At 35.7% G+C, this 11818-nt stretch overlaps 1 long non-coding RNA gene across 1 annotated transcript; it reads left to right on the top strand.

Annotated features, from left to right (window-relative positions):
- The first annotated feature begins 1003 nt into the window (after positions 1-1003).
- Positions 1004-4371, top strand: LOC140169110 (uncharacterized). Its single transcript, XR_011861358.1, has 3 exons — positions 1004-1092; positions 1764-1913; positions 2652-4371. It is a non-coding gene; the product is annotated as an uncharacterized lncRNA (long non-coding RNA).
- Positions 4372-11818: the final 7447 nt, after the last annotated feature.

Here is an 11818-nt window from a genome sequence, read left to right as displayed (position 1 = left end):
TCAAAAAAGTAGCGCCAAATTGAACTTAAGACGTTTGGTCCGATTGTTTGGTGATACATGTACACTAAAAGCCAAACTGGAGTCAGGTTGACTCTAGAAGCAGAGTCCAGCCACTCTGCGACTATATGTCTAAAATGACTCCTAATTAGGAGTCATCTGACTCCCTTGAAGCGTCATAAATTTCTTGACTCCGCGGAAGAGTCACCGTTGATGACTCTACACAGGATTCATTTGAATCCCAATATGGAGTCATTTTAGACATAGAGTCGCGTAGTGGCTGGACTCTGCTTCTAGAGTAACCCATACTCCGTTTATAAAGTCACCCTGACTCTATTACAGGGTCACTCCGACAGTTCGGAAATAGCACAAAATAATGATACACATAGATGTATATACCTACCGGAATAGAAGACTTTATTTTGAGTTTCACGCCATATAGGCAATCGTCAGACGACAGGATGAAGAAATTGAGGCCATAGGAACGGAAGAATATGCATTCCATGGTGTCAACAGGCAAACTATTCCAGAGTCTGACTCTCTTGAAGAGTCATAAATTTCTTGACTCCGTTGACGACTCTGAATGTAGGGTCAATTGACTCCACGGGTAGAGTCAGCTGACTCTCTTGTGACAGTCAGGTGACTCCTTTTGAGATTCAGTGCTAGTTGACTCCACTTTAGAGTCACTTGACTCTATTCTGGCTATTAGTGTAGGTGTTAATGTAAGGGAGAAAATACCATGTAAATATTGGGCTATTCCAGGTCAAATCAATGCACCCCTATGGAAGACATAACCTTAATTCATTTGAATGTGTTACTCCATTTGAAATTTTCACCCCCTGTGTGGGAGATTAAGGTTATGACTTTTATAGGGGTGTATGGATTTCAACTGGAATAACCCATTTATTCAGTTAGTCATGCTATCAACTAATATACACGCTTATCTATAGCTTTGTTTATAAGACAACATAGGTCTGAAATAATCATATTTTATACTTCCTCCTCAGATTTTTATTAACAAAATGAATTGTATTTTGACTTCACCCAAAGTGTGTAGGGTTTGTAGGCCACCGCCTGCTCCACCCCAGTTCAAAGGTAATTTAAAATACAATAATACCTATAAAATTGTAATTTGGTTGTAATTAATTACTACTGCTTCTCAATACATGATATTAAAAGTAGAAAAACGAGGTGCATCGTAAAACTGATACGCACGCCGAAGTATTATGGACTTTTATGTTGTCGAACTTATCAGACTAGTATAGTAGCGTGTCGGTAGAGGTGTGGGGTTCTAGCGTTTTACTGCCTCAGACACACTATTTTGGTGTAAAAGATGCGGCATTACCATTTATTTCTTTAGTATTCCTATATTGCTGTGTCACAGTAGGGGCCTATATAGAATAATACAATTACTACCGTAAAACCTCGTCTACAAGCATATAGAGTGCTTCTGATGAAAGCTGAATTAATCCAGGCGCCATTTTGGAATTTGAGCAAATAAATTACAGATCCATGCATATTCAAACAAGTATTATTGTAAGACCAATCTATTGTCTTGGCATGTTTACGCATATCGTATTAATTTAGCTTTCATCAAAAACACTATATATGCTTGTAGACGAGGTTTTACGTTATATTGCTATTTGCTACACAGTATTTAGTATAACGTTCTTTATGAATATCCGTTGTATTAGAAACGTTTCCACGCAAACACTTCAATCTCATTTATGCTTACATTACTACTTTTACTTTCATTATTTTGTTAGTTCCAGTTTCCTCATATCATGGCCTGATAATAGCTGTCGCAGTTTTATGTCCGCTGATTATTATATTGAGTATAATACTTGCAGTACTAGTACTAAGAGATTTTAGGAAAAAAAGAAGAACACAAAAAACCAGCATGAGATGGATGTAAGGTAATTTTTAGATAAATAAATATATATATTAAAAAAATTAATGATAATAATAATTTAAATACAAGTTTATGCTTGTAGTCATTTATAAATGACATGATAATTTCACTCAGACCAAAGTTGTTAATTTAGAAAATTGATGAACATTTCTAAACTTGCTCGGTACCTAATATCTACTGATATTGAAACCCTCACATTTCTAACATACTTTATTATGTTGCTTTTCTTATATTTTTATTGTATTTTTGTTCTTTACTTTTGCATATCCATACACATCTCAATTTAATTCTTGGCCATGATCAGATCATGTCATTATTAAAACTCGCATGTTCGTAGAATATTTCGTAGGAATAAATTTTGTCTATACTGTTGTACATAACCAGAATTGTCTGATTTTTCAAGGGGTGCTCACATTTTGACGTTATAGCGACATTTTGTGGGGAGAGTTTGTACTTATTTTGGTATCACTGGATAGAGGAGACCCATAGCTACTCATTAGTACCAAATATAACAGGATATGAAAATTGAAAATTAAAGGGAGGGGTTGTTTGTTAAGGATATAATTTAGCTTAAACTAAACGACCCTGACTCTACTCGTCGTAATTAATTATCACTTATTATTATATAATAATGCTCTCAAATGGTTAAGCACTCTACCAATCATTGGTTTAGTATGGCTTAGACTTATTAATTAATTATATATACTTTTTACTTAATTATATATATTTTTCGTTTCAACAGGAGCCCGTATGTATTTCAGCAGATTGTGCTACCAGTCTCTATAGCTGTGACATTACTTGACTCATATCGTAAAAAAACTATTCAGCATAGCAACAACTGCATTAACACTTAGTGGGTTTTAGGGGTTCGCCGTCGGACAAGTTTAAAACTGTCAAGCTTTCGTCAGGACAAAATACCTAAGGATGAGACATGTAGACCTCGCCCCCTTGCTTACTGATGGCTCTTGTCAACAGAGAACAAGCAGACCCCGCTAAAGGAGCCGTTTACTGAAGACTGGCTCTTTTCAGAATCACCAAACCTTTAAATTTAGCAGATAGGCGAGGTCTGCTTGTTTTCTGTTGAAAAGGGACAGCAAATGGCTCCTTTAGGGCCACCAAACCTTTAAATTTAGCAGATATGCGAGGTCACTCATGTACTAATCTTTCACCAAGTTACAAATTTATCAATGGTTTATCCATTGCACTGACTCTAGTGTGTCTGCAACTTATCAAACTATCGTACACTAAACGTCCCGAATATCATTGTAATTCCACCATGATTACATTTCATCCAAAATACGGATACTTATGTCACGGACAAATTGTTTCCTATTATAAGTTGAGCACCACTCGAGAGAGTACAATGCCCTTGCTATATAACTAAAAAATGATAACAAAATAGGGGTGAGATTTTACCTTTAGGCGTAATAATTTACATCAGGTGCAAAATAATTTTTAAAATCACACCTCCCGGTGAAACTGTTATTTCTTTCTTAGACGGTTTAGCAACGGGAGGTTATACCCAACCTACCGGTAACCTAATGTGGCTTTATTGTGAGGTATGCTCAGACGGGCACGAAGGGTTTGAATGTATATTATAAAATTAAATTATAAAAGTCCTTTGTGTCCACGCTGGGGTTTGCCAGCAGAAAAGCCATGAATCACTCTGTATGATTAAACAGCAAAACTCTGAATGAAACCCTACAACTTGTCCGCAAAACCGATTTTCTTCTAAGTGTGCTTGGAAGATCAACTAAGCCAACAACTATATTTGGGGTTTGAGTTGGGTATAACCTTAAGTTTTTCTTGGAGTGCTAAACCTCAAAGTCCGTCCACACGGGCGAAACCTCTGAATGAATCTTCAATGGTTCTGATACTATGATTTACCTCCAAGTATTTGCACCCCGCGTGGACATTCAGACACTTTATTTGTCTTGGTATTTTTATAAACTTGTCACAAGTAGTATGTTCACTTGCAAGTCTTCACCACCCAAAAGTTATAATGTTTCAAAAATAAACAAGTTATTCTTTTTCCCAGTGGGTATAGATCTAATGGGCTACTGTCGAAAATGGTTTAGCAACAATTCAATGTACTTTTAGTTTCTATACTGATGCTGAAAACAACATATGAAGAGTTCAGATCCAAAAACCGATATGTCCATTTATACCGAATTGAGATATGAATAAGCACATATGACTGGATGCTAGCCAATAACAGGCTTCAACATAAGAAGTCCAAATTTTGAGATATTTTCTCAAAATATCAAGAGCTATCTCAAGAACCTCTGAACCAATACTAGGCTTGTTTGTATTCATTTTAATGCATTTTTCATGCTGATCCCAAATATGATCATAAAAATGTACAATTCTGAAATTTGTGAATTTTTCAAGAAAATTTGAAACTTGTCGTCTGCAGTCGACACCCGCATGGAGAGTGTTAATAAAGAACATTGTATGTCACTCATCTGTCATAGTTTTCTTAATTGTGTCAAATATTCATTGATGTTATAATATTATAGTGAAATAATAAAAAAAATCAAATTGAGATATGCTACCTGTCCACATTTACGAAATTTTGTCAGGAAAGTTTCAAAGTGTACGAATTTCTGAGAAGAGAGAGTGTTTGCTCATAAAAATTATTCTACTGCGGCTATTTCACATAAGTTCCTTACTCATTAAGGCTCGACTCATTATGTTCATGTTCATTGTACATGTAGCTTGAATCTAAAAGGTACTGTTTTAGCGCAAAGAGACTTCGTTTTCACTCGTATGTTTACGTGTCACATCTGAATTTCGCATTCACTTTCGTATACATTTGTGAACACAATTAATTTTTCAAAGTGACGAATCAGTGATGTCAGCGAGCATAAATTGCGCACGCAAAAATACACCGCAATTCGAGAGACGCATTGACGTCACTGACTCGCCAAGACAAAAAAATATTGATTTTATCAGTCAGTCCTCTGAACCGAATTCAATTACATCATGCAATGAAGAACAAAAATCAGCAAAGGTAAATTTGAGCGACTCTTGTATATGCTGTAAGTACTTTATAATCACAGAATGCAGCAACCTTCGGCACCATCTTTTTTGGTCCTATAGCGCTATCGGTGTCCGAAGAAGTACCAATGGCACTTTTTATCGTACCCTGAACATTTGTACAGTGCATTCGTTTTATATTTATATAAAAACAATAACACTATGCAACTGTTAGCCTAATTATTATGCTTGATACAATGTATTACATCTCCAAGGAGTGATGTTAAGAAACATCGGTACATAACCGGGCACCGATAGTTCTATAGGACCAAATTCAATGTGCTGCCTTATTCACAGTTATACGATAGAGATATATAATTTACAGGTATCCATTTGTGGGTGTCTTTGTCTGCATATGTCTATGGATCTGTTTATCGGACATGTGCATTCTTATATATTTATATTCTCTTTTGCTTCTGTCGGGCAGTATTTCTCACTTTTGAGCTAAAGTAGCAATTGCTCCAAATTAGATTTTTACCACTTACGCGATAGAGCGGAAGACCAACCACAACAGAACCACACATTTCGTTATTTGTTTCTATCAATATGTCGCATTCTATTACACACCTGTTCTATGATGGACATGAACAGGAACAGGAAAGAACAGGTATATGCTATTTTAGGTGGCATAATAGTGCATTTTTGTACTAAAAGGTTCAACCTCAGACAGCTGAGAGGGAAATAACCTTTTTAAAAGGCTCATTCAACAGGTCAGCAGCTATTATATTTGATGTTTGATATATATAACAGTGAAATTTTGATGTTTTTTTAGTTTTGTTTTCGATTATCACTGATTATGGCGATATAATGTGAATGTACTTACACACAATAGTAGAATTTATGATGAGAATTCTTTCGAAAGCGATGAGAATTAAACAAAAACTATGAGAATTGAACATGTTCTCATTTCTATTAAAAATTTCGCATCCAAATGAATGATAAATAAAAATCAACCTGTCAACAACCTGTCACATACTAATTATCGTGTTAAATTTTCTCATTTAAAACAATGTGACATTCTTTTTACACGTTTATTAACATTTCTCATTCATTTGGGAAATTTTACAGAAATCAGACAATTTTCAATGCTCATAGTTTTGTCCAATTCTCATCGCTTTTGAAAGAATTCTGATTTTAAATTTCCACAAGTGAAACCAGAGCTGACTTAAATTCCGCCCGCCACATTAAGTGCACACATATACCACCAAATAACTCAGCGGACTTGTAGGAACATCTTTTGCGCTCATCTAGGTAAGGGCGAGAATCAAATCGCGATTATGGGGACCATAATAATTTTTGCTCTAATGCTAAAGTCTCGTCACTATTCATTTCATATCATTTGTAGAGCGTAACCTGCCCAAATCGTTATGGCCCTGGTTGCAACTTTTTTTCCGGTAGAACAAAGTACGCAAAACGCAAGACTTGGGAAAGCCCGTAAATCAGGGATCTGCTTAAACATGTTAAAATTAGCATAGACAAGCGTCTTCAGTAGAATTTTGACAAGAATTTGATTTTCGGACGATGACAAGATACGTGAATGCATGACTTTATAATAATGTGCTATCGCAAGTTCCTGGCTACATTTGATTACGTTACATAAAATTGAAATTATTTTAAGACGTCACGAATTCACCCTGAATTGCACTGCTTAAAATAATTATACTCTCAAAATTGTTTTTGCATGACAAGTAACTACTCGTGGGTGGAGAACTTGATTAAAGTATTAGATAAAAACACCCAACATACAAATCGAGTTGTCATCTCAGCGTAACGGAAACATTTATAAACATCTCAAAAAAAGTAACTAAGTAACCCCCTTAAATAATAGTCATTATTCAAAAACGGGCTATTGTGTTACAAATCTGTAAAATGCGTTAGAAGCAAAATTTATTTCTGCGCATTTTGACATCCCATTTGTAGCAATTGTCTAAATATTTACGTCACAGCGTACATTTAAAGCAATGTAACCCAAGATTTGAAATTCTATTGATTTGTATTCAGTATAATGGAAGGACATCTGTGTGATATCTGAGTGTTTTTGTATTGTTGTAAGTGCAACTTTCAAATCTCGACCTCACTACCTTAAATTGACCTGTGTTTTATTGTTTTCTGGGCTATCGTATTAAATGAGGTGTCAAAATGCGCAGAAATAAATTCTGCTTCCAACTTATAGATTTGTAATACAATAGCCCGTTTTTGAATAATGGTCATTATTTAAGGGGGTTAGTTACTTTTTTGAGATGTTTATAAATCAGTGTACTGTTTAATATTGTAGGATTTTAATGGTGATTACTGATTCCTAGGCGTGCACAGCAAACCCAAATTTTCTATAATGACCACAACCATGCAGCCATCCAACCTCATACCCTGATTCACACACTACACACACACCCCCACACACCCCACACGTGCTTTAAACCAAATTGGACGAAAAGCAGTTCCGAAATTATATTAGAAAATTTGCGCAAATTTTGCTAAAAAGCGATAAAAGCTTTGCATTTTTTTGAAAAATACTTTGAAAAAAAACCCACCATTTCTTAAACCAAATTGTCATGAAATTGTTGAGTGCCATCAATAAACATTAACCCTCCCCCGCATTATAGTTTGTTTACATCACATTGTTAGTAATCTTACCAGCGCGGGTCATCAATGTCACAATTTGTTCACAAGTGACAGTTACTAGACACGTGGTATGCAGTTACAACGCCGCGCTAATAACGTCGTTACACCGCATTATGGAACCCGTTAATGTCTTTGATATGATCTGACTTAAGCTATTATCTAAAGAGGGTCATATGTCGTGTACTTTATTGTAACCTTAGGAAGGTTATTTGTGAGTTTAGAGGTTATTGTTGAGATAATTTAGGTTTGATAGTTTGAAGGGTTTGAGGTTTTAGTTCAGGTCAACCCACCAGTACAATGACGATGGTGACAATATTGCTGTAGATCATAGTCAACACCAAAATAAAAACTGTAAAGATTGTATAACAGTGATGATGAAAATGATTACGACGGCGATGATGATGATAATGATGATGATGATTACGACGACGACGGCGACGGCGACGATGATGATGATGATGATGATGATGGTGAAGACGATGATGATGAAGATGAAGATTAAGACGGCGATGATAATGATGATGATAATGATGATGGGGAAGAAGATAACGCCGATGATGAAGATGATGGTGATTACAACGGCGAAGATGATGATAATGATGATGATGGTGATAACGATGATGATGAAGACGGAGATTAAGACGGTGATAATGATGAAGATTACGACTGATTATGATGATGATGATGATGATGATGATGATGATGATGATGATGATGATGATGATGATGATGGTGATGATGATGGTGATGATGATGATGATGATGATGATGATGATGGTGATGATGATGATGGGATGATGATGGTGATGGTGATGATGATGATGATGATGATGATGCTGACGACGACGACGACGATGATGATGATGATGATGATGCTGATGACGACGACGACGACGATGATGATGATGACGATGATGATGATGATGATGACGATAGGGAAGAAGATGGCGGCGATGATGAAGATGATGATGATTACAAAGGCGATGATGATGATAATGATGATTATTACGACGGCGACGACGATGATGATAATAATGATGATGATGGTGATAACGATGATGATGAAGAGGAAGATTAAGACGGCAATGATGACGAAGATTACGACTGTGATGATGATGATGATGATGATGATGATAGTAAACGACTCCGATGACGAAAATGGTTAGAAGCCCACTTTATGGCAGTTAAAAATTGATAAGACATTGTAAAAGTATTATCAAATTATTGTTTTAATTAAGGTAGATGTAATCCTAATTGCAGATCTCAGCACGTGTGATATGCTAATGATACTAATTAATTGTGAAAGATGACATAAAGCACAATCACCATTAACCGGTCACATAGTTCATTGCCGGGTTATTTTTAACCTTAAGCTTGTGGCAATGCCTGATTAAGAACCGTATCCCGGGAGGAGGTCGGGTGTCAGAAGGTCGCCAAAATCATCCATTATTATGATTATTTCTTGGTAAAACAATGCGGCAACCCGCAAGAAATGGTAACAAGGTAACCCAAATGTGGAATCTGCCAGTGGGTGCACTCTCACAAATCATGCATGCACAAATAAAGGTTATAAAAGACCTTGTAGAACGCTTATTTACCTCTCTATGAAACCTTCAAGAAGAAACGTTCTTCAACTGAAAGAACCATTTTAGGTTAACACGTACCTTTGCAAAACCGTTTTCGGCTTGTATTGTAGAACATGTATGGTTCTTCTCATAACCGTTCCATATAAAGGGCATATTTTATGGTAGAAGCAACTAAAATAACAACTCAGCAAACACAAAACGTTGTTAAAAAGTTTTAAACGGTTTAATAACATTAAATGTCGGGTTATATATATAAAGGTCATGGAAACGTTTTGTATGAAAACACACTATAACAACATTTTGTAAATGTTGTAAAAATGTTATTGTAAATTATATTGTTTGCCAAATATTTTAGCAACACATTATGTTAGAATATTTTACAGTAAGGTTTCAACAATTGTTTTTGAATGTTATGGAAACGTTTTATTCCCTAAACATACCATTTATATAACCTGACATTTTAACGTTTTCTGGCACTTTTTTTTAACATTTTGGGAATAATGTCGAAATGTTTTGTGTTTCCTGGGATTGAAGAAGTCCAATTATGGATTCTTCCGTGGTATTGCTTTTTTGATTGTCTAATGTTTCTTTAAATATGCAGTACATAGAAACCTTTCCAAAAGAAAACTATTCGTATCATGTATATCCAGTGTACTGTAAAAGATATTTTTAAATCATGAAAGATTTGTTTTTGAGAGTCTTGGTCTGGGTATTGTCGCTGAATTAGAGTGTTTTTCATGCCCAAAAGACTTACGCTAATCGTAGGTCCACCCTTTACACTAAATTCAAGTGATACAATTGAATACATGAATACAAAAGCCACCCAAGTCCATAGGAAGTGATTTTGAGAGAAAAACCTGTGTATCATTTTAATTCCTTCAGTTAGATTTACCTGGTCAATATGGTAAGTTTTACGTGCAAATGAGTGGATTAACCTGTATTAGGTATGACGATTAGCATTTCAGGGACTTCGTGGTTTTTTGAATCATATACAAAGACAACAATGTTAGAATGAGATTACCACTAGTAAGATAATACAAAAAAAACCACACAGGTATGTATAATGTTGATAAGCATTCTGCCATGTAATATAAACCACACACTTTCCTTTATTAAACCCATTTTTTGTTCAAAAGTCACTCTCTAGCAATGAATGTGTTACAAGTGGACTTTTATACATACTGGATTTCAATCAATGTGTTACAAGACTCAAATCATGGAATTGGGTGATTCTTTCATACATGCTATTTTTCACATGCTTAATAGACACAGAGAATGAATTTGAGTTGTTCTTTCATACATATGACAGGCCTATGTATAGCAACAATTTCCCATGCTTAACTCAATTTGGCCGAAGTATGGACTTAGGTGGCTTTTGTATTCATATATTCAATTGTTACCCTTATGTATTACCTGGGGTTGGACCCCAGGGGTAGGACCCACCATCAAAATGAACCGGAGGAGGGGTTTGGCGAGGCACACCAATGGTTTATACAGAAAAAAAATGATGATTTCTATCTCACTCTGGTAAAAGTATTTCCTGAATAATCGACTGTTTACTTGATCATGTTGGTAGTTATTGATCATATTGATTTTGTCACAATTTGTGAATAAGCGCTAATCTTTTTTTGCACAAGGTATTGTAATATCTAACTATTCCGCATAATTTGCAGTGCACCTGTACTCCACATATTTTAGTCATAAAATAGTGTTAACCTAACACTACGAAGGTTTTTCATGCGGCATAAAAAAGCGCTTGTTTACGATTAGCGTAAGTCGTTTGGGCTTGTTTATGCCCAAACGACTTTCGCTAATCGTAGCTCCATCCTTTACGATCATTTTAGTGATACAATAATATTGTTATCCTAACACATTACCTGGGGTAGGACTCCGGGGGTAGGACCGATCATCAAACTGACCGGGGGAGGGGTTTGGTGAGGCACACCAATGGTTTATACAGAAAAAAATAATGATTTCTATCTCACTCTGGTAAAAGTATTCCCTGAATAATCGACTGTTGTCATTTCCTTTTTATATTTTGTAAATCCGGTGAAAATCGAATGTTCGAATTGGACCTAATTTTTGTACATAGCGAGAATTCCTAATCTTGTGGGGTGCACTCACATTACGACGTCATAATGACGGAAATGTACTTATTTTTATTTCTGGATAGAAAAGATCCATAGCTTTACAACTGGATAGAAGAGATCTATAGCTTTATTACTCAACTACCATGCTTAAAGAACATATCTCTTAGAACAGCTTCACAAGATCAAAAATGAAAATCATGGATGCTACTTTAGCTCCCACCCCCTCCCACTCAGATTTTGACAGTATACCCTACTCCCGGCACGAGTGACGGTGGTTGGTTAATGTATTTATCAATAGCGCAAGGCATAAAATGATGGATCTAGGATTACATGACAAAATACGAGCGTTGATATGCTGGATACATAAATGCTATTCCCTTTAGGGTTCAGGTTATCAACTCTTTTAAACTGTTGCGATTTGGTAGTTCACATCATCTTGCGAATGGTAGTGAGCTTTGACAAAAATTGCATTGATCATTTCATGCGAGTGTGTACAGGTGTAGAAGAATTCAAATATCACAAATACACTTTTGTAGGTCTTGCGGTTCTTGAGTTATGTTGTAAAGAGGACT

This window comes from Amphiura filiformis, chromosome 14 (genome assembly GCF_039555335.1).
Source record: "Amphiura filiformis chromosome 14, Afil_fr2py, whole genome shotgun sequence".
In the NCBI taxonomy this organism is placed as follows: domain Eukaryota; kingdom Metazoa; phylum Echinodermata; class Ophiuroidea; order Amphilepidida; family Amphiuridae; genus Amphiura; species Amphiura filiformis.
The sequence above is the reverse complement of the archived record's forward strand: the minus strand, read 5'-3'. Positions and strand labels throughout refer to the sequence as shown.